Here is a 25,635-nt window from a genome sequence, read left to right as displayed (position 1 = left end):
CTCTAGGGCACATTAAGGCATCATCACGGCTGTCATGCCCTCGCATGCACTGGATACAGGCTGCCACTCTAGGGCACATTAAGGCATCATCAGGGGTTTCATGCCCTCGCATGCTCTGGATACAAGCTGCCACTCTTGGGCACATTAAGGCATCATCAGGGGTTTCATGCCCTCGCATGCACTGGATACAGGCTGCCACTCTAGGGCACCCAAATCATTATCAGGGGTTTCATGCCCTTGCATGGACTGGATACAGGCTGCCACTCTAGGGCACATTAAGGCATCATCAGGGGTTTCATGCCCTTGCATGCTCTGGATACAGGCTGCCACTCTAGGGCACATTAAGGCATCATCAGGTTTTTCATGCCCTCACATGCTCTGGATACAAGCTGCCACTCTAGGGCACATTAAGGCATCATCAGTGGTTTCATGCCCTCGCATGCACTGGATACAGGCTGCCACTCTAGGGCACATTAAGGCATCATCAGGGTTTTCATGCCCTTGCATGCACTGGATGCAGGCTGCCACTCTAGGGAACATTAAAGCATCAGCAGGGTTTTCATGCCCTCGAATGCACTGCATGCAGACTGCCACTCTAGGGCACATTAAGGCATCATCAGGGCTTTCATGCCCTCGCATGCACTGGATACAGACTGCCACTCTAGGGCACATTAAGGCATCATCAGGGTTTTCATGCCCTCGCATGCACTGCATGCAGGCTGCCACTCTAGCGTACATTAAGGCATAATCACGGCTGGCATGCCCTCGCATGCTCTGGATACAGGCTGCCACTCTAGGGCACATTAAGGCATCATCAGGGCTTTCATGCCCTCGAATGCACTGTATACAGGCTGCCACTCTAGGGCACATTAAGGCATCATCAGGGTTTTCATGCCCTCGCATGCACTGCATGCAGGCTGCCACTCTAGCGTACATTAAGGCATAATCACGGCTGGCATGCCCTCGCATGCTCTGGATACAGGCTGCCACTCTAGGGCACATTAAGGCATCATGAGGTTTTTCATGCCCTCGCATGCTCTGGATACAAGCTTCCACTCTAGGGCACATTAAGGCATCATCAGGGGTTTCATGCTCTCGCATGCACTGTATACAGGCTGCCACTCTAGGGCACATTACGGCATCATCAGGGTTTTCATGCCCTCGCATGCACTGGATGCAGGCTGCCACTCTAGGGCACATTAAGGCATAATCACGGCTGGAATGCCCTTGCATGCTCTGGATACAGGCTGCCACTCTAGGGCACATTAAGGCATCATGAGGTTTTTCATGCCCTCGCATGCTCTGGGTACAAGCTTCCACTCTAGGGCACATAAAGGCATCATCAGGGGTTTCAGGCCCTCACATGCTCTGGATACAAGCTGCCACTCTAGGGCACATTAAGGCATCATCAGGGTTTTCTTGCCCTTGCATGCTCTTCATACAAGCTGCCACTCTAGGGCACATAAAATCATCATCAGGGGTTTCATGCCCTCGCATGCACTGGATACAGGCTTCCACTCTAGGGCACATTAAGGCATCATCAGGGTTTTCATGCCCTCACATTCACTGGATACAGGCTGCCACTCTAGGGCGCCTTAAGACATCATCAGGGGTTTCATGCCCTCACCTGCTTTGGATACAAGCTGCCACTGTATGGCACATTAAGGCATCATCAGGGTTTTCATGCCCTCGCCTGCACTGGATACAGGCTGCCACTCTAGGGCACATTAAGGCATCATCAGGGTTTTCAGGCGCTCGCATGCACTGCACACAGGCTGCCACTCTAGGGCACATTAAGGCATCATCACGGCTGTCATGCCCTCGCATGCACTGGATACAGGCTGCCACTCTAGGGCACATTAAGGCAATATCAGGGCTTTCATGCCCTCGCATGCACAGCATACAGGCTTCCACTCAAGGGCACATTAAGGCATCATCAGGGTTTCATGCCCTCACATGCACTGGATACAGGCTGCCACTCTAGAGCACATTAAGGTATCATCAGGATTTTCATGCCCTCGCATGCACTGGATACAGGCTGCCACTCAAGGGCACATAAAGGCATCATCAGGGGTTTCATGCTCTCGCATTCACTGGATAAAGGCTGCCACTCTAGGGCATATTAAGGCATCATCACGGCTGTCATGCCCTTGCATGCACTGGATAAAGGCTGCCACTCTAGGGAACATTAAGGCATCATCAGGGGTTTCATGCCCTCACATGCGCTGGATACAGGCTGCCACTCAAGGGCACATTAAGGCATCATCAGGGGTTTCATGCCCTCGCATGCACTGGATACAGGCTGCCACTCTAGGGCACATTAAGGTATCATCAGGATTTTCATGCCCTTGCATGCACTGGATACTGGCTGCCACTCAAGGGCACATTAAGGCATCATCAGGGGTTTCATGCCCTCGCATGCACTGGATACAGGCTGCCACTCTAGAGCACATTAAGGTATCATCAGGGTTTTCATGCCCTCGCATGCACTGGATGCAGGCTGCCACTCTAGGGAACATTAAGGCATCAGCAGGGTTTTCATGCCCTCGAATGCACTGGATGTAGACTGCCACTCTAGGGCACATTAAGGCATCATCAGGGCTTTCATGCCCTCGCATAGGCAGGATACAGGCTTCCCCTCAAGTGCACATTAAACCATCATCAGGGTTTCATGCCCTTGCATGCACTGGATACAGGCTGCCACTCTAGAGCACATTAAGGTATCATCAGGATTTTCATGCCCTTGCATGCACTGGATACTGGCTGCCACTCAAGGGCACATTAAGGTATCATCAGGATTTTCATGCCCTTGCATGCACTGGATACTGGCTGCCACTCAAGGGCACATTAAGGCATCATCAGGGGTTTCATGCTCTCGCATTCACTGGATAAAGGCTGCCACTCTAGGGCACATTAAGGCATCATCACGGCTGTCATGCCCTCGCATGCACTGGATAAAGGCTGCCACTCTAGGGAACATTAAGGCATCATCAGGGGTTTCATGCCCTCACATGCACTGGATACAGGCTGCCACTCAAGGGCACATTAAGGCATCATCAGGGGTTTCATGCCCTCGCATGCACTGGATACAGGCTGCCACTCTAGGGCACATTAAGGCATCATCAAGGTTTTGATGCCCTCACATGCACTCGATACAGGCTGCCACTCTAGGGCACATTAAGGCATCATCAGTGGTTTCATGCCCTCGCATGCACTGGATACAGGCTGCCACTCTAGAGCACATTAAGGTATCATCAGGGTTTTCATGCCCTCGCATGCACTGGATGCAGGCTGCCACTCTAGGGAACATTAAGGCATCAGCAGGGTTTTCATGCCCTCGAATGCACTGGATGTAGACTGCCACTCTAGGGCACATTAAGGCATCATCAGGGCTTTCATGCCCTCGCATGCGCAGGATACAGACTTCCCCTCAAGTGCACATTAAACCATCATCAGGGTTTCATGCCCTCACATGCACTGGATACAGGCTGCTACTCAAGCGCACATCAAGGCATCATCAGGGGTTTCATGCCCTCGCATGCACTGGATACAGGCTGCCACTCTAGAGCACATTAAGGCATCATCACGGCTGTCATGCCCTCGCATGCACTGGATAAAGGCTGCCACTCTAGGGAACATTAAGGCATCATCAGGGGTTTCATGCCCTCACATGCACTGGATACAGGCTGCCACTCAAGGGCACATTAAGGCATCATCAGGGGTTTCATGCCCTCGCATGCACTGGATACAGGCTGCCACTCTAGGGCACATTAAGGCATCATCAAGGTTTTGATGCCCTCACATGCACTCGATACAGGCTGCCACTCTAGGGCACATTAAGGCATCATCAGTGGTTTCATGTCCTCGAATGCACTGGATGTAGACTGCCACTCTAGGGCACATTAAGGCATCATCAGGGCTTTCATGCCCTCGCATTGGCAGGATACAGGCTTCCCCTCAAGTGCACATTAAACCATCATCAGGGTTTCATGCCCTTGCATGCACTGGATACAGGCTGCCACTCTAGGGCACATTAAGGTATCATCAGGATTTTCATGCCCTTGCATGCACTGGATACTGGCTGCCACTCAAGGGCACATTAAGGTATCATCAGGATTTTCATGCCCTTGCATGCACTGGATACTGGCTGCCACTCAAGGGCACATTAAGGCATCATCAGGGGTTTCATGCTCTCGCATTCACTGGATAAAGGCTGCCACTCTAGGGCACATTAAGGCATCATCACGGCTGTCATGCCCTCGCATGCACTGGATAAAGGCTGCCACTCTAGGGAACATTAAGGCATCATCAGGGGTTTCATGCCCTCACATGCACTGGATACAGGCTGCCACTCAAGGGCACATTAAGGCATCATCAGGGGTTTCATGCCCTCGCATGCACTGGATACAGGCTGCCACTCTAGGGCACATTAAGGCATCATCAAGGTTTTGATGCCCTCACATGCACTCGATACAGGCTGCCACTCTAGGGCACATTAAGGCATCATCAGTGGTTTCATGCCCTCGCATGCACTGGATACAGGCTGCCACTCTAGAGCACATTAAGGTATCATCAGGGTTTTCATGCCCTCGCATGCACTGGATGCAGGCTGCCACTCTAGGGAACATTAAGGCATCAGCAGGGTTTTCATGCCCTCGAATGCACTGGATGAAGACTGCCACTCTAGGGCACATTAAGGCATCATCAGGGCTTTCATGCCCTCGCATGCGCAGGATACAGGCTTCCCCTCAAGTGCACATTAAACCATCATCAGGGTTTCATGCCCTCACATGCACTGGATACAGGCTGCTACTCAAGCGCACATCAAGGCATCATCAGGGGTTTCATGCCCTCGCATGCACTGGATACAGGCTGCCACTCTAGAGCACATTAAGGTATCATCAGGATTTTCATGCCCTCGCATGCACTGGATACAGGCTTCCCCTCAAGGGCACATTAAGGCATCATCAGGGGTTTCATGCCCTCGCATGCACTGTATACAGGCTGCCACTCTAGGGCACATTAAGGCATCAACAGGGTTTTCATGCCCTCGCATGCACTGCATGCAGGCTGACACTCTAGGGTACATTAAGGCATAATCACGGAAGTCATGCTCTCGCATGCACTGGATACAGGCTGCCACTCTAGGGCACATTAAGGCATCATCACGGCTGTCATGCCCTCGCATGCACTGGATACAGTCTGCCACTCTAGGGAACATTAAGGCATCATCAGGGTTTTCATGCCCTCACATGCACTGCATGCAGGCTGCCACTCTAGGGCACATTAAGGCATCATCACGGCTGTAGTGCCCTAGCATTCACTGGATACAGGCTGCCACTCTAGGGCGTCTTAAGGCATCATCACGGCTGTCATGCCCTCGCATGCACTGGATACAGGCTTCCACTCTAGGGCACATTAAGGCATCATCAGGGGTTTCATGCCCTCGTATGCACTGGATACTGGATTGCCCTCTAGGGCACATTAAGGCATCATCAGGGTTTTCATGCCCTCGCATTCACTGGATACAGGCTGCTACTCTAGGGCGTCTTAAGGCATCATCAGGGGTTTCATGCCCTCACCTGCTTTGGATACAAGCTGCCCCTCTAAGGCACATTAAGGCATCATCAGGGTTTTCATGCCCTCGCCTGCACTGCATACAGGCTGCTACTCTAGGGCACATTAAGGCATCATCACGGCTGTCATGCCCTCGCATGCACTGGATACAGGCTGCCACTCTAGGGCACATTAAGGCATCATCAGGGGTTTCATGCCCTCGCATGCTCTGGATACAAGCTGCCACTCTTGGGCACATTAAGGCATCATCAGGGGTTTCATGCCCTCGCATGCACTGGATACAGGCTGCCACTCTAGGGCACCTTAAATCATTATCAGGGGTTTCATGCCCTTGCATGGACTGGATACAGGCTGCCACTCTAGGGCACATTAAGGCATCATCAGGGGTTTCATGCCCTTGCATGCTCTGGATACAGGCTGCCACTCTAGGGCACATTAAGGCATCATCAGGTTTTTCATGCCCTCACATGCTCTGGATACAAGCTGCCACTCTAGGGCACATTAAGGCATCATCAGTGGTTTCATGCCCTCGCATGCACTGGATACAGGCTGCCACTCTAGGGCACATTAAGGCATCATCAGGGTTTTCATGCCCTTGCATGCACTGGATGCAGGCTGCCACTCTAGGGAACATTAAAGCATCAGCAGGGTTTTCATGCCCTCGAATGCACTGCATGCAGACTGCCACTCTAGGGCACATTAAGGCATCATCAGGGCTTTCATGCCCTCGCATGCATTGGATACAGACTTCCCCTCAAGGGCACATTAAGGCATCATCAGGGGTTTCATGCCCTCGAATGCACTGTATACAGGCTGCCACTCTAGGGCACATTAAGGCATCATCAGGGTTTTCATGCCCTCGCATGCACTGCATGCAGGCTGCCACTCTAGCGTACATTAAGGCATAATCACGGCTGGCATGCCCTCGCATGCTCTGGATACAGGCTGCCACTCTAGGGCACATTAAGGCATCATGAGGTTTTTCATGCCCTCGCATGCTCTGGATACAAGCTTCCACTCTAGGGCACATTAAGGCATCATCAGGGGTTTCATGCTCTCGCATGCACTGTATACAGGCTGCCACTCTAGGGCACATTACGGCATCATCAGGGTTTTCATGCCCTCGCATGCACTGGATGCAGGCTGCCACTCTAGGGCACATTAAGGCATAATCACGGCTGGAATGCCCTTGCATGCTCTGGATACAGGCTGCCACTCTAGGGCACATTAAGGCATCATGAGGTTTTTCATGCCCTCGCATGCTCTGGGTACAAGCTTCCACTCTAGGGCACATAAAGGCATCATCAGGGGTTTCAGGCCCTCACATGCTCTGGATACAAGCTGCCACTCTAGGGCACATTAAGGCATCATCAGGGTTTTCTTGCCCTTGCATGCTCTTCATACAAGCTGCCACACTAGGGCACATAAAATCATCATCAGGGGTTTCATGCCCTCGCATGCACTGGATACAGGCTTCCACTCTAGGGCACATTAAGGCATCATCAGGGTTTTCATGCCCTCACATTCACTGGATACAGGCTGCCACTCTAGGGCGCCTTAAGGCATCATCAGGGGTTTCATGCACTCACCTGCTTTGGATACAAGCTGCCACTGTATGGCACATTAAGGCATCATCAGGGTTTTCATGCCCTCGCCTGCACTGGATACAGGCTGCCACTCTAGGGCACATTAAGGCATCATCAGGGTTTTCAGGCCCTCGCATGCACTGCACACAGGCTGCCACTCTAGGGCACATTAAGGCATCATCACGGCTGTCATGCCCTCGCATGCTCTGGATACAGGCTGCCACTCTAGGGCACATTAAGGCATCATCAGGGCTTTCATGCCCTCGCATGCACAGCATACAGGCTTCCACTCAAGGGCACATTAAGGCATCATCATGGTTTCATGCCCTCACATGCACTGGATACAGGCTGCCACTCTAGAGCACATTAAGGTATCATCAGGATTTTCATGCCCTCGCATGCACTGGATACAGGCTGCCACTCAAGGGCACATAAAGGCATCATCAGGGGTTTCATGCTCTCGCATTCACTGGATAAAGGCTGCCACTCTAGGGCATATTAAGGCATCATCACGGCTGTCATGCCCTTGCATGCACTGGATAAAGGCTGCCACTCTAGGGAACATTAAGGCATCATCAGGGGTTTCATGCCCTCACATGCACTGGATACAGGCTGCCACTCAAGGGCACATTAAGGCATCATCAGGGGTTTCATGCCCTTGCATGCACTGTATACAGGCTGCCACTCTAGGGCACATTAAGGTATCATCAGGATTTTCATGCCCTTGCATGCACTGGATACTGGCTGCCACTCAAGGGCACATTAAGGCATCATCAGGGGTTTCATGCTCTCGCATTCACTGGATAAAGGCTGCCACTCTAGGGCACATTAAGGCATCATCACGGCTGTCATGCCCTCGCATGCACTGGATAAAGGCTGCCACTCTAGGGAACATTAAGGCATCATCAGGGGTTTCATGCCCTCACATGCACTGGATACAGGCTGCCACTCAAGGGCACATTAAGGCATCATCAGGGGTTTCATGCCCTCGCATGCACTGGATACAGGCTGCCACTCTAGGGCACATTAAGGCATCATCAAGGTTTTGATGCCCTCACATGCACTCGATACAGGCTGCCACTCTAGGGCACATTAAGGCATCATCAGTGGTTTCATGCCCTCGCATGCACTGGATACAGGCTGCCACTCTAGAGCACATTAAGGTATCATCAGGGTTTTCATGCCCTTGCATGCACTGGATGCAGGCTGCCACTCTAGGGAACATTATGGCATCAGCAGGGTTTTCATGCCCTCGAATGCACTGGATGTAGACTGCCACTCTAGGGCACATTAAGGCATCATCAGGGCTTTCATGCCCTCGCATAGGCAGGATACAGGCTTCCCCTCAAGTGCACATTAAACCATCATCAGGGTTTCATGCCCTTGCATGCACTGGATACAGGCTGCCACTCTAGGGCACATTAAGGTATCATCAGGATTTTCATGCCCTTGCATGCACTGGATACTGGCTGCCACTCAAGGGCACATTAAGGTATCATCAGGATTTTCATGCCCTTGCATGCACTGGATACTGGCTGCCACTCAAGGGCACATTAAGGCATCATCAGGGGTTTCATGCTCTCGCATTCACTGGATAAAGGCTGCCACTCTAGGGCACATTAAGGCATCATCACGGCTGTCATGCCCTCGCATGCACTGGATAAAGGCTGCCACTCTAGGGAACATTAAGGCATCATCAGGGGTTTCATGCCCTCACATGCACTGGATACAGGCTGCCACTCAAGGGCACATTAAGGCATCATCAGGGGTTTCATGCCCTCGCATGCACTGGATACAGGCTGCCACTCTAGGGCACATTAAGGCATCATCAAGGTTTTGATGCCCTCACATGCACTCGATACAGGCTGCCACTCTAGGGCACATGAAGGCATCATCAGTGGTTTCATGCCCTCGCATGCACTGGATACAGGCTGCCACTCTAGAGCACATTAAGGTATCATCAGGGTTTTCATGCCCTCGCATGCACTGGATGTAGACTGCCACTCTAGGGCACATTAAGGCATCATCAGGGCTTTCATGCCCTCGCATGCGCAGGATACAGGCTTCCCCTCAAGTGCACATTAAACCATCATCAGGGTTTCATGCCCTCACATGCACTGGATACAGGCTGCTACTCAAGCGCACATCAAGGCATCATCAGGGGTTTCATGCCCTCGCATGCACTGGATACAGGCTGCCACTCTAGAGCACATTAAGGTATCATCAGGATTTTCATGCCCTCGCATGCACTGGATACAGGCTGCCACTCTAGGGCACATTAAGGCATCATCAAGGTTTTGATGCCCTCGCATGCACTCGATACAGGCTGCCACTCTAGGGCACATTAAGGCATCATCAGTGGTTTCATGCCCTCGCATGCACTGGATACAGGCTGCCACTCTAGGGCACATTAAGGCATCATCAGGGTTTTCATGCCCTCGTATGCACTGGATGCAGGCTGCCACTGTAGGAAACGTTAAGGCATCAGCAGGGTTTTCATGCCCTCGAATGCACTGGATACAGGCTGCCACTCTAGGGCACATTAAGGCATCATCAGTGGTTTCATGCCCTCGCATGCACTGGATACAGGCTGCCACTCTAGGGCACATTAAGGCATCATCACGGCTGTCATGCCCTCGCATGCACTGGATACAGGCTGCCACTCTAGGGCACATTAAGGCATCATCAGGGCTTTCATGCCCTCACATGCACAGGATACAGGCTTCCCCACAAGTGCACATTAAGGCATCATCAGGGTTTCATGCCCTTGCATGCACTGGATACAGGCTGCCACTCTAGGGCACATTAAGGCATCATGCATCACGGCTGTCATGCCCTCACATGCACTGGATAAAGGCTGCCACTCTAGGGAACATTAAGGCATCATCAGGGGTTTCATGCCCTCACATGCACTGGATACAGGCTGCTACTCAAGCGCACATCAAGGCATCATCAGGGGTTTCATGCCCTCGCATGCACTGGATACAGGCTGCCACTCTAGAGCACATTAAGGTATCATCAGGATTTTCATGCCCTCGCATGCACTGGATACAGGCTGCCACTCTAGGGCACATTAAGGCATCATCAAGGTTTTGATGCCCTCGCATGCACTCGATACAGGCTGCCACTCTAGGGCACATTAAGGCATCATCAGTGGTTTCATGCCCTCGCATGCACTGGATACAGGCTGTCACTGTAGGGCACGTTAAGGCATCATCAGGGTTTTCATGCCCTCGTATGCACTGGATGCAGGCTGCCACTGTAGGGAACGTTAAGGCATCAGCAGGGTTTTCATGCCCTCGAATGCACTGGATACAGGCTGCCACTCTAGGGCACATTAAGGCATCATCAGGGGTTTCATGCCCTCGCATGCACTGGATACAGGCTTCCACTCTAGGGCACATTAAGGCATCATCAGGGTTTTCATGCCCTCGCATTCACTGGATACAGGCTGCCACTCTAGGGCACCTTAAGGCATCATCAGGGGTTTCATGCCCTCACCTGCTTTGGATACAAGCTGCCACTGTAGGGCACATTAAGGCATCATCAGGGTTTTCATGCCCTCGCCTGCACTGGATACAGGCTGCCACTCTAGGGCACATTAAGGCATCATCAGGGTTTTCATGCCCTCGCATGCACTGCACGCAGGCTGCCACTCTAGGGCACATTAAGGCATCATCACGGCTGTCATGCCCTCGCATGCACTGGATACAGGCTGCCACTCTAGGGCACATTAAGGCATCATCAGGGGTTTCATGCTCTCGCATGCTCTGAATACAAGCTGCCACTCTTGGGCACATTAAGGGATCATCAGGGGTTTCATGCCCTTGCATGCACTGGATACAGGCTGCCACTCTAGGGCACCTTAAAGCATCATCAGGGGTTTCATGCCCTTGCATGCACTGGATACAGGCTGCCACTCTAGGGCACATTAAGGCATCATCAGGTTTTTCATGCCCTCACATGCTCTGGATACAAGCTGCCACTCTAGGGTACATTAAGGCATCATCAGGGGTTTAAAGCTCTCGCATTCACTGGATACAGGCTGCCACTCTAGGGCACATTAAGGCATCATACATCACGGCTGTCATGCCCTCGCATGCACTGGATAAAGGCTGCCACTCTAGGGAACATTAAGGCATCATCAGGGGTTTCATGCCCTCACATGCACTGGATACAGGCTGCCACTCAAGGGCACATTAAGGCATCATCAGGGGTTTCATGCCCTCGCATGCACTGGATACAGGCTGCCACTCTAGAGCACATTAAGGTATCATCAGGGTGTTCATGCCCTCGCACGCTCTGCATACAGGCTGCCACTCTAGGGCACATTAAGGCATCATCAGTGGTTTCATGCCCTCGCATGCACTGGATACAGGCTGCCACTCTAGAGCACATTAAGGTATCATCAGGGTTTTCATGCCCTTGCATGGACTGGATACAGGCTGCCACTCTAGGGCACATTAAGGCATCATCAGGGGTTTCATGCCCTTGCATGCTCTGGATACAGGCTGCCACTCTAGGGCACATTAAGGCCATCATCAGGTTTTTCATGCCCTCACATGCTCTGGATACAAGCTGCCACTCTAGGGCACATTAAGGCATCATCAGTGGTTTCATGCCCTCACATGCACTGGATACAGGCTGCCACTCAAGGGCACATTAAGGCATCATCAGGGGTTTCATGCCCTCGCAAGCACTGGATACAGGCTGCCACTCTAGAGCACATTAAGGTATCATCAGGATTTTCATGCCCTCGCATGCACTGGATACAGGCTGCCACTCAAGGGCACATTAAGGCATCATCAGGGGTCTCATGCTCTCGCATTCACTGGATAAAGGCTGCCACTCTAGGGCACATTAAGGCATCATCACGGCTGTCATGCCCTCGCATGCACTGGATAAAGGCTGCCACTCTAGGGAACATTAAGGCATCATCAGGGGTTTCATGCCCTCACATGCACTGGATACAGGCTGCCACTCAAGGGCACATTAAGGCATCATCAGGGGTTTCATGCCCTCGCATGCACTGGATACAGGCTGCCACTCAAGGGCACATTAAGGCATCATCAGGGGTTTCATGCTCTCGCATTCACTGGATAAAGGCTGCCACTCTAGGGCACATTAAGGCATCATCACGGCTGTCATGCCCTCGCATGCACTGGATAAAGGCTGCCACTCTAGGGAACATTAAGGCATCATCAGGGGTTTCATGCCCTCACATGCACTGGATACAGGCTGCCACTCAAGGGCACATTAAGGCATCATCAGGGGTTTCATGCCCTCGCCTGCACTGGATACAGGCTGCCACTCTAGGGCACATTAAGGCATCATCAGGGTTTTCAGGCCCTCGCATGCACTGCACACAGGCTGCCACTCTAGGGCACATTAAGGCATCATCACGGCTGTCATGCCCTCGCATGCACTGGATACAGGCTGCCACTCTAGGGCACATTAAGGCATCATCAGGGCTTTCATGCCCTCGCATGCACAGCATACAGGCTTCCACTCAAGGGCACATTAAGGCATCATCAGGGTTTCATGCCCTCACATGCACTGGATACAGGCTGCCACTCTAGAGCACATTAAGGTATCATCAGGATTTTCATGCCCTCGCATGCACTGGATACAGGCTGCCACTCAAGGGCACATAAAGGCATCATTAGGGGTTTCATGCTCTCGCATTCACTGGATAAAGGCTGCCACTCTAGGGCATATTAAGGCATCATCACGGCTGTCATGCCCTTGCATGCACTGGATAAAGGCTGCCACTCTAGGGAACATTAAGGCATCATCAGGGGTTTCATGCCCTCACATGCACTGGATACAGGCTGCCACTCAAGGGCACATTAAGGCATCATCAGGGGTTTCATGCCCTCGCATGCACTGGATACAGGCTGCCACTCTAGGGCACATTAAGGTATCATCAGGATTTTCATGCCCTTGCATGCACTGGATACTGGCTGCCACTCAAGGGCACATTAAGGCATCATCAGGGGTTTCATGCTCTCGCATTCACTGGATAAAGGCTGCCACTCTAGGGCACATTAAGGCATCATCACGGCTGTCATGCCCTCGTATGCACTGGATAAAGGCTGCCACTCTAGGGAACATTAAGGCATCATCAGGGGTTTCATGCCCTCACATGCACTGGATACAGGCTGCCACTCAAGGGCACATTAAGGCATCATCAGGGGTTTCATGCCCTCGCATGCACTGGATACAGGCTGCCACTCTAGGGCACATTAAGGCATCATCAAGGTTTTGATGCCCTCACATGCACTCGATACAGGCTGCCACTCTAGGGCACATTAAGGCATCATCAGTGGTTTCATGCCCTCGCATGCACTGGATACAGGCTGCCACTCTAGAGCACATTAAGGTATCATCAGGGTTTTCATGCCCTCGCATGCACTGGATGCAGGCTGCCACTCTAGGGAACATTAAGGCATCAGCAGGGTTTTCATGCCCTCGAATGCACTGGATGTAGACTGCCACTCTAGGGCACATTAAGGCATCATCAGGGCTTTCATGCCCTCGCATAGGCAGGATACAGGCTTCCCCTCAAGTGCACATTAAACCATCATCAGGGTTTCATGCCCTTGCATGCACTGGATACAGGCTGCCACTCTAGGGCACATTAAGGTATCATCAGGATTTTCATGCCCTTGCATGCACTGGATACTGGCTGCCACTCAAGGGCACATTAAGGTATCATCGGGATTTTCATGCCCTTGCATGCACTGGATACTGGCTGCCACTCAAGGGCACATTAAGGCATCATCAGGGGTTTCATGCTCTCGCATTCACTGGATAAAGGCTGCCACTCTAGGGCACATTAAGGCATCATCACGGCTGTCATGCCCTCGCATGCACTGGATAAAGGCTGCCACTCTAGGGAACATTAAGGCATCATCAGGGGTTTCATGCCCTCACATGCACTGGATACAGGCTGCCACTCAAGGGCACATTAAGGCATCATCAGGGGTTTCATGCCCTCGCATGCACTGGATACAGGTTGCCACTCTAGGGCACATTAAGGCATCATCAAGGTTTTGATGCCCTCACATGCACTCGATACAGGCTGCCACTCTAGGGCACATTAAGGCATCATCAGTGGTTTCATGCCCTCCCATGCACTGGATACAGGCTGCCACTCTAGAGCACATTAAGGTATCATCAGGGTTTTCATGCCCTCGCATGCACTGGATGCAGGCTGCCACTCTAGGGAACATTAAGGCATCAGCAGGGTTTTCATGCCCTCGAATGCACTGGATGTAGACTGCCACTCTAGGGCACATTAAGGCATCATCAGGGCTTTCATGCCCTCGCATGCGCAGGATACAGGCTTCCCCTCAAGTGCACATTAAACCATCATCAGGGTTTCATGCCCTCACATGCACTGGATACAGGCTGCTACTCAAGCGCACATCAAGGCATCATCAGGGGTTTCATGCCCTCGCATGCACTGGATACAGGCTGCCACTCTAGAGCACATTAAGGTATCATCAGGATTTTCATGCCCTCGCATGCACTGGATACAGGCTGCCACTCTAGGGCACATTAAGGCATCATCAAGGTTTTGATGCCCTCGCATGCACTCGATACAGGCTGCCACTCTAGGGCACATTAAGGCATCATCAGTGGTTTCATGCCCTCGCATGCACTGGATACAGGCTGCCACTCTAGGGCACATTAAGGCATCATCAGGGTTTTCATGCCCTCGTATGCACTGGATGCAGGCTGCCACTGTAGGGAACGTTAAGGCATCAGCAGGGTTTTCATGCCCTCGAATGCACTGGATACAGGCTGCCACTCTAGGGCACATTAAGGCATCATCAGTGGTTTCATGCCCTCGCATGCACTGGATACAGGCTGCCACTCTAGGGCACATTAAGGCATCATCACGGCTGTCATGCCCTCGCATGCACTGGATACAGGCTGCCACTCTAGGGCACATTAAGGCATCATCAGGGCTTTCATGCCCTCACATGCACAGGATACAGGCTTCCCCTCAAGTGCACATTAAGGCATCATCAGGGTTTCATGCCCTTGCATGCACTGGATACAGGCTGCCACTCTAGGGCACATTAAGGCATCATGCATCACGGCTGTCATGCCCTCACATGCACTGGATAAAGGCTGCCACTCTAGGGAACATTAAGGCATCATCAGGGGTTTCATGCCCTCACATGCACTGGATACAGGCTGCTACTCAAGCGCACATCAAGGCATCATCAGGGGTTTCATGCCCTCGCATGCACTGGATACAGGCTGCCACTCTAGAGCACATTAAGGTATCATCAGGATTTTCATGCCCTCGCATGCACTGGATACAGGCTGCCACTCTAGGGCACATTAAGGCATCATCAGGGTTTTCATGCCCTCGTATGCACTGGATGCAGGCTGCCACTGTAGGGAACGTTAAGGCATCAGCAGGGTTTTCATGCCCTCGAATGCACTGGATACAGGCTGCCACTCTAGGGCACATTAAGGCATCATCAGTGGTTTCATGCCCTCGCATGCACTGCATACAGGCTGCCACTCTAGGGCACATTAAGGCATCATCACGGCTGTCATGCCCTCGCATGCACTGGATACAGGCTGCCACTCTAGGGCACATTAAGGCATCATCAGGGCTTTCATGCCCTCACATGCACAGGATACAGGCTTCCCCTCAAGTGCACATTAAGGCATCATCAGGGTTTCATGCCCTTGCATGCACTGGATACAGGCTGCCACTCTAGGGCACATTAAGGCATCATGCATCACGGCTGTCATGCCCTCACATGCACTGGATAAAGGCTGCCACTCTAGGGAACATTAAGGCATCATCAGGGGTTTCATGCCCTCACATGCACTGGATACAGGCTGCTACTCAAGCGCACATCAAGGCATCATCAGGGGTTTCATGCCCTCGCATGCACTGGATACAGGCTGCCACTCTAGAGCACATTAAGGTATCATCAGGATTTTCATGCCCTCGCATGCACTGGATACAGGCTGCCACTCTAGGGCACATTAAGGCATCATCAAGGTTTTGATGCCCTCGCATGCACTCGATACAGGCTGCCACTCTAGGGCACATTAAGGCATCATCAGTGGTTTCATGCCCTCGCATGCACTGGATACAGGCTGTCACTGTAGGGCACGTTAAGGCATCATCAGGGTTTTCATGCCCTCGTATGCACTGGATGCAGGCTGCCACTGTAGGGAACGTTAAGGCATCAGCAGGGTTTTCATGCCCTCGAATGCACTGGATACAGGCTGCCACTCTAGGGCACATTAAGGCATCATCAGGGGTTTCATGCCCTCGCATGCACTGGATACAGGCTTCCACTCTAGGGCACATTAAGGCATCATCAGGGTTTTCATGCCCTCGCATTCACTGGATACAGGCTGCCACTCTAGGGCACCTTAAGGCATCATCAGGGGTTTCATGCCCTCACCTGCTTTGGATACAAGCTGCCACTGTAGGGCACATTAAGGCATCATCAGGGTTTTCATGCCCTCGCCTGCACTGGATACAGGCTGCCACTCTAGGGCACATTAAGGCATCATCAGGGTTTTCATGCCCTCGCATGCACTGCACGCAGGCTGCCACTCTAGGGCACATTAAGGCATCATCACGGCTGTCATGCCCTCGCATGCACTGGATACAGGCTGCCACTCTAGGGCACATTAAGGCATCATCAGGGGTTTCATGCTCTCGCATGCTCTGAATACAAGCTGCCACTCTTGGGCACATTAAGGGATCATCAGGGGTTTCATGCCCTTGCATGCACTGGATACAGGCTGCCACTCTAGGGCACCTTAAAGCATCATCAGGGGTTTCATGCCCTTGCATGCACTGGATACAGGCTGCCACTCTAGGGCACATTAAGGCATCATCAGGTTTTTCATGCCCTCACATGCTCTGGATACAAGCTGCCACTCTAGGGTACATTAAGGCATCATCAGGGGTTTAAAGCTCTCGCATTCACTGGATACAGGCTGCCACTCTAGGGCACATTAAGGCATCATACATCACGGCTGTCATGCCCTCGCATGCACTGGATAAAGGCTGCCACTCTAGGGAACATTAAGGCATCATCAGGGGTTTCATGCCCTCACATGCACTGGATACAGGCTGCCACTCAAGGGCACATTAAGGCATCATCAGGGGTTTCATGCCCTCGCATGCACTGGATACAGGCTGCCACTCTAGAGCACATTAAGGTATCATCAGGGTGTTCATGCCCTCGCACGCTCTGGATACAGGCTGCCACTCTAGGGCACATTAAGGCATCATCAGTGGTTTCATGCCCTCGCATGCACTGGATACAGGCTGCCACTCTAGAGCACATTAAGGTATCATCAGGGTTTTCATGCCCTTGCATGGACTGGATACAGGCTGCCACTCTAGGGCACATTAAGGCATCATCAGGGGTTTCATGCCCTTGCATGCTCTGGATACAGGCTGCCACTCTAGGGCACATTAAGGCCATCATCAGGTTTTTCATGCCCTCACATGGTCTGGATACAAGCTGCCACTCTAGGGCACATTAAGGCATCATCAGTGGTTTCATGCCCTCACATGCACTGGATACAGGCTGCCACTCAAGGGCACATTAAGGCATCATCAGGGGTTTCATGCCCTCGCAAGCACTGGATACAGGCTGCCACTCTAGAGCACATTAAGGTATCATCAGGATTTTCATGCCCTCGCATGCACTGGATACAGGCTGCCACTCAAGGGCACATTAAGGCATCATCAGGGGTTTCATGCTCTCGCATTCACTGGATAAAGGCTGCCACTCTAGGGCACATTAAGGCATCATCACGGCTGTCATGCCCTCGCATGCACTGGATAAAGGCTGCCACTCTAGGGCACATTAAGGCATCATCAGTGGTTTCATGCCCTCGCATGCACTGGATACAGGCTGTCACTGTAGGGCACGTTAAGGCATCATCAGGGTTTTCATGCCCTCGTATGCACTGGATGCAGGCTGCCACTGTAGGGAACGTTAAGGCATCAGCAGGGTTTTCATGCCCTCGAATGCACTGGATACAGGCTGCCACTCTAGGGCACATTAAGGCATCATCAGGGGTTTCATGCCCTCGCATGCACTGGATACAGGCTTCCACTCTAGGGCACATTAAGGCATCATCAGGGTTTTCATGCCCTCGCATTCACTGGATACAGGCTGCCACTCTAGGGCACCTTAAGGCATCATCAGGGGTTTCATGCCCTCACCTGCTTTGGATACAAGCTGCCACTGTAGGGCACATTAAGGCATCATCAGGGTTTTCATGCCCTCGCCTGCACTGGATACAGGCTGCCACTCTAGGGCACATTAAGGCATCATCAGGGTTTTCATGCCCTCGCATGCACTGCACGCAGGCTGCCACTCTAGGGCACATTAAGGCATCATCACGGCTGTCATGCCCTCGCATGCACTGGATACAGGCTGCCACTCTAGGGCACATTAAGGCATCATCAGGGGTTTCATGCTCTCGCATGCTCTGAATACAAGCTGCCACTCTTGGGCACATTAAGGGATCATCAGGGGTTTCATGCCCTTGCATGCACTGGATACAGGCTGCCACTCTAGGGCACCTTAAAGCATCATCAGGGGTTTCATGCCCTTGCATGCACTGGATACAGGCTGCCACTCTAGGGCACATTAAGGCATCATCAGGTTTTTCATGCCCTCACATGCTCTGGATACAAGCTGCCACTCTAGGGTACATTAAGGCATCATCAGGGGTTTAAAGCTCTCGCATTCACTGGATACAGGCTGCCACTCTAGGGCACATTAAGGCATCATACATCACGGCTGTCATGCCCTCGCATGCACTGGATAAAGGCTGCCACTCTAGGGAACATTAAGGCATCATCAGGGGTTTCATGCCCTCACATGCACTGGATACAGGCTGCCACTCAAGGGCACATTAAGGCATCATCAGGGGTTTCATGCCCTCGCATGCACTGGATACAGGCTGCCACTCTAGAGCACATTAAGGTATCATCAGGGTGTTCATGCCCTCGCACGCTCTGGATACAGGCTGCCACTCTAGGGCACATTAAGGCATCATCAGTGGTTTCATGCCCTCGCATGCACTGGATACAGGCTGCCACTCTAGAGCACATTAAGGTATCATCAGGGTTTTCATGCCCTTGCATGGACTGGATACAGGCTGCCACTCTAGGGCACATTAAGGCATCATCAGGGGTTTCATGCCCTTGCATGCTCTGGATACAGGCTGCCACTCTAGGGCACATTAAGGCCATCATCAGGTTTTTCATGCCCTCACATGGTCTGGATACAAGCTGCCACTCTAGGGCACATTAAGGCATCATCAGTGGTTTCATGCCCTCACATGCACTGGATACAGGCTGCCACTCAAGGGCACATTAAGGCATCATCAGGGGTTTCATGCCCTCGCAAGCACTGGATACAGGCTGCCACTCTAGAGCACATTAAGGTATCATCAGGATTTTCATGCCCTCGCATGCACTGGATACAGGCTGCCACTCAAGGGCACATTAAGGCATCATCAGGGGTTTCATGCTCTCGCATTCACTGGATAAAGGCTGCCACTCTAGGGCACATTAAGGCATCATCACGGCTGTCATGCCCTCGCATGCACTGGATAAAGGCTGCCACTCTAGGGAACATTAAGGCATCATCAGGGGTTTCATGCCCTCACATGCACTGGATACAGGCTGCCACTCAAGGGCACATTAAGGCATCATCAGGGGTTTCATGCCCTCGCATGCACTGGATACAGGCTGCCACTCTAGGGCACATTAAGGTATCATCAGGATTTTCATGCCCTCGCATGCACTGGATACAGGCTGCCACTCTAGGGAACATTAAGGCATCATCAGGGGTTTCATGCCCTCGCATGCACTGGATACAGGCTGCCACTCTAGAGCACATTAAGGTTTCATCAGGGTTTTCATGCCCTCGCATGCACTGGATGCAGGCTGCCACTCTAGGGAACATTAAGGCATCAGCAGGGTTTTCATGCCCTCGAATGCACTGCATGTAGACTGCCACTCTAGGGCACATTAAGGCATCATCAGGGCTTTCATGCCCTCGCATGCACAGGATAGATGCTTCCCCTCAAGGGCACATTAAGGCATCATCAGGGTTTCATGCCCTCACATGCACTGGATACAGGCTGCCACTCAAGGGCACATTAAGGCATCATCAGGGGTTTCATGCCCTCGCATGCACTGGATACAGGCTGCCACTCTAGAGCACATTAAGGTATCATGAGGATTTTCATGCCCTTGCATGCACTGGATACAGACTGCCACTCAAGGGCACATTAAGGCATTATCAGGGGTTTCATGCTCTCGCATTCACTGGATAAAGGCTGCCACTCTAGGGCACATTAAGGCATCATCACGGCTGTCATGCCCTCGCATGCACTGGATAAAGGCTGCCGCTCTAGGTAACATTAAGGCATCATCAGGGGTTTCATGCCCTCACATGCACTGGATACAGGCTGCCACTCAAGGGCACATTAAGGCATCATCAGGGGTTTCATGCCCTCGCATGCACTGGAAACAAGCTGCCACTCTAGGGCACATTAAGGTATCATCAGGATTTTCATGCCCTCGCATGCACTGGATACAGGCTGCCACTCAAGGGCACATTAAGGCATCATCAGGGGTTTCTTGCTCTCGCATTCACTGGATAAAGGCTGCCACTCTAGGGCACATTAAGGCATCATCACGGCTGTCATGCCCTTGCATGCACTGGATAAAGGCTGCCACTCTAGGGAACATTAAGGCATCATCAGGGGTTTCATGCCCTCACATGCACTGGATACAAGCTGCCACTCAAGGGCACATTAAGGCATCATCAATGGGTTTCATGCCCTCGCATGCACTGGATACAGGCTGCCACTCTAGGGCACATTAAGGCATCATCAGGGTTTTGATGCCCTCGCATGCACTGGATACAGGCGGCAACTCTAGGGCACATTAAGGCATCATCAGGTGTTTCATGCCCTCGCATGCACTGGATACAGGCTGCCACTCTAGGGCAAATTAAGGCATCATCAGGGTTTTCATGCCCTCGCATGCGCTGGATGCAGGCTGCCACTCTAGGGCACATTAAGGCATCATCAGGGTTGTCATGCCCTCGAATGCACTGCATGCAGAACTGCATGCAGACTGCCACTCTAGGGCACATTAAGTCATCATCAGAGGTTTCATGCCCTCGCATGCACTGGATACAGGCTTCCCCTCAAGGGCACATTAAGGCATCATCAGGGGTTTCATGCCCTCACATGCACTGTATACAGGCTGCCACTCTAGGGCACATTAAGGCATCAACAGGGTTTTCATGCCCTCGCATGCACTGCATGCAGGCTGACACTCTAGGGTACATTAAGGCATAATCACGGAAGTCATGCCCTCGCATGCACTGGATACAGGCTGCCACTCTAGGGCACATTAAGGCATCATCACGGCTGTCATGCCCTCGCATGCACTGGATACAGTCTGCCACTCTAGGGAACATTAAGGCATCATCAGAGTTTTCATGCCCTCACATGCACTGCATGCAGGCTGCCACTCTAGGGCACATTAAGGCATCATCACGGCTGTAGTGCCCTAGCATTCACTGGATACAGGCTGCCACTCTAGGGCGTCTTAAGGCATCATCACGGCTGTCATGCCCTCGCATGCACTGGATACAGGCTTCCACTCTAGGGCACATTAAGGCATCATCAGGGGTTTCATGCCCTCGTATGCACTGGATACTGGATTCCACTCTAGGGCACATTAAGGCATCATCAGGGTTTTCATGCCCTCACATTCACTGGATACAGGCTGCTACTCTAGGGCGTCTTAAGGCATCATCAGGGGTTTCATGCCCTCGCATGCTCTGGATACAAGCTGCCACTCTTGGGCACATTAAGGCATCATCAGGGGTTTCATGCCCTCGCATGCACTGGATACAGGCTGCCACCCTAGGGCACCTTAAATCATTATCAGGGGTTTGATGCCCTTGCATGGACTGGATACAGGCTGCCCCTCTAGGGCACATTAAGGCATCATCAGGGGTTTCATGCCCTTGCATGCTCTGGATACAGGCTGCCACTCTAGGGCACATTAAGGCATCATCAGGTTTTTCATGCCCTCACATGCTCTGGATACAAGCTGCCACTCTAGGGCACATTAAGGCATCATCAGTGGTTTCATGCCCTCGCATGCACTGGATACAGGCTGCCACTCTAGGGCACATTAAGGCATCATCAGGGTTTTCATGCCCTTGCATGCACTGGATGCAGGCTGCCACTCTAGGGAACATTAAGGCATCAGCAGGGTTTTCATGCCCTCGAATGCACTGCATGCAGACTGCCACTCTAGGGCACATTAAGGCATCATCAGGGGTTTCATGCCCTCGAATGCACTGTATACAGGCTGCCACTCTAGGGCACATTAAGGCATCATCAGGGGTTTCATGCCCTCACATGCACTGTATACAGGCTGCCACTCTAGGGCACATTAAGGCATCAACAGGGTTTTCATGCCCTCGCATGCACTGCATGCAGGCTGACACTCTAGGGTACATTAAGGCATAATCACGGAAGTCATGCCCTCGCATGCACTGGATACAGGCTGCCACTCTAGGGCACATTAAGGCATCATCACGGCTGTCATGCCCTCGCATGCACTGGATACAGTCTGCCACTCTAGGGAACATTAAGGCATCATCAGAGTTTTCATGCCCTCACATGCACTGCATGCAGGCTGCCACTCTAGGGCACATTAAGGCATCATCACGGCTGTAGTGCCCTAGCATTCACTGGATACAGGCTGCCACTCTAGGGCGTCTTAAGGCATCATCACGGCTGTCATGCCCTCGCATGCACTGGATACAGGCTTCCACTCTAGGGCACATTAAGGCATCATCAGGGGTTTCATGCCCTCGTATGCACTGGATACTGGATTCCACTCTAGGGCACATTAAGGCATCATCAGGGTTTTCATGCCCTCACATTCACTGGATACAGGCTGCTACTCTAGGGCGTCTTAAGGCATCATCAGGGGTTTCATGCCCTCGCATGCTCTGGATACAAGCTGCCACTCTTGGGCACATTAAGGCATCATCAGGGGTTTCATGCCCTCGCATGCACTGGATACAGGCTGCCACCCTAGGGCACCTTAAATCATTATCAGGGGTTTGATGCCCTTGCATGGACTGGATACAGGCTGCCCCTCTAGGGCACATTAAGGCATCATCAGGGGTTTCATGCCCTTGCATGCTCTGGATACAGGCTGCCACTCTAGCGCACATTAAGGCATCATCAGGTTTTTCATGCCCTCACATGCTCTGGATACAAGCTGCCACTCTAGGGCACATTAAGGCATCATCAGTGGTTTCATGCCCTCGCATGCACTGGATACAGGCTGCCACTCTAGGGCACATTAAGGCATCATCAGGGTTTTCATGCCCTTGCATGCACTGGACGCAGGCTGCCACTCTAGGGAACATTAAGGCATCATCAGGGCTTTCATGCCCTCGCATGCACTGGATACAGACTTCCCCTCAAGGGCACATTAAGGCATCATCAGGGGTTTCATGCCCTCGAATGCACTGTATACAGGCTGCCACTCTAGGGCACATTAAGGCATCATCAGGGTTTTCATGCCCTCGCATGCACTGCATGCAGGCTGCCACTCTAGCGTACATTAAGGCATAATCACGGCTGGCATGCCCTCGCATGCTCTGGATACAGGCTGCCACTCTAGGGCACATTAAGGCATCATGAGGTTTTTCATGCCCTCGCATGCTCTGGATACAAGCTTCCACTCTAGGGCACATTAAGGCATCATCAGGGGTTTCATGCTCTCGCATGCACTGTATACAGGCTGCCACTCTAGGGCACATTAAGGCATCATCAGGGTTTTCATGCCCTCGCATGCACTGGATGCAGGCTGCCACTCTAGGGCACATTAAGGCATAATCACGGCTGGAATGCCCTTGCATGCTCTGGATGCAGGCTGCCACTCTAGGGCACATTAAGGCATCATGAGGTTTTTCATGCCCTTGCATGCTCTGGGTACAAGCTTCCACTCTAGGGCACATAAAGGCATCATCAGGGGTTTCAGGCCCTCACATGCTCTGGATACAAGCTGCCACTCTAGGGCACATTAAGGCATCATCAGGGTTTTCTTGCCCTTGCATGCTCTTCATACAAGCTGCCACTCTAGGGCACATAAAATCATCATCAGGGGTTTCATGCCCTCGCATGCACTGGATACAGGCTTCCACTCCAGGGCACATTAAGGCATCATCAGGGTTTTCATGCCCTCACATTCACTGGATACAGGCTGCCACTCTAGGGCGCCTTAAGGCATCATCAGGGGTTTCATGCCCTCACCTGCTTTGGATACAAGCTGCCACTGTATGGCACATTAAGGCATCATCAGGGTTTTCATGCCCTCGCCTGCACTGGATACAGGCTGCCACTCTAGGGCACATTAAGGCATCATCAGGGTTTTCAGGCCCTCGCATGCACTGCACACAGGCTGCCACTCTAGGGCACATTAAGGCATCATCACGGCTGTCATGCCCTCGCATGCACTGGATACAGGCTTCCACTCAAGGGCACATTAAGGCATCATCAGGGTTTCATGCCCTCACATGCACTGGATACAGGCTGCCACTCTAGAGCACATTAAGGTATCATCAGGATTTTCATGCCCTCGCATGCACTGGATACAGGCTGCCACTCAAGGGCACATTAAGGCATCATCAGGGGTTTCATGCTCTCGCATTCACTGGATAAAGGCTGCCACTCTAGGGCACATTAAGGCATCATCACGGCTGTCATGGCCTCGCATGCACTGGATAAAGGCTGCCACTCTAGGGAACATTAAGGCATCATCAGGGGTTTCATGCCCTCACATGCACTGGATACAGGCTGCCACTCAAGGGCGCATTACGGCATCATCAGGGGTTTCATGCCCTTGCATGCACTGGATACAGGCTGCCACTCTAGGGCACATTAAGGTATCATCAGGATTTTCATGCCCTCGCATGCACTGGATACAGGCTGCCCCTCAAGGGCACATTAAGGCATCATCAGGGGTTTCATGCTCTCGCATTCACTGGATAAAGGCTGCCACTCTAGGGCACATTAAGGCATCATCACGGCTGTCATGCCCTCGCATGCACTGGATAAAGGCTGCCACTCAAGGGCACATTAAGGCATCATCAGGGGTTTCATGCCCTCACATGCACTGGATACAGGCTGCCACTCTAGAGCACATTAAGGTATCATCAGGGTGTTCATGCCCTCGCATGCACTGGATACAGGCTGCCACTCTAGGGCACATTAAGGCATCATCAAGGTTTTGATGCCCTCACATGCACTCAAAACAGGCTGCCACTCTAGGGCACATTAAGGCATCATCAGTGGTTTCATGCCCTCGCATGCACTGGAAACAGGCTGCCACTCT

The sequence above is a fragment of the Ambystoma mexicanum genome, chromosome 8 (genome assembly GCF_040938575.1).
Source record: "Ambystoma mexicanum isolate Mex_15411 chromosome 8, UKY_AmexF1_1, whole genome shotgun sequence".
Classification (NCBI taxonomy): domain Eukaryota; kingdom Metazoa; phylum Chordata; class Amphibia; order Caudata; family Ambystomatidae; genus Ambystoma; species Ambystoma mexicanum.
Note: the sequence above shows the minus strand (reverse complement) of the source record.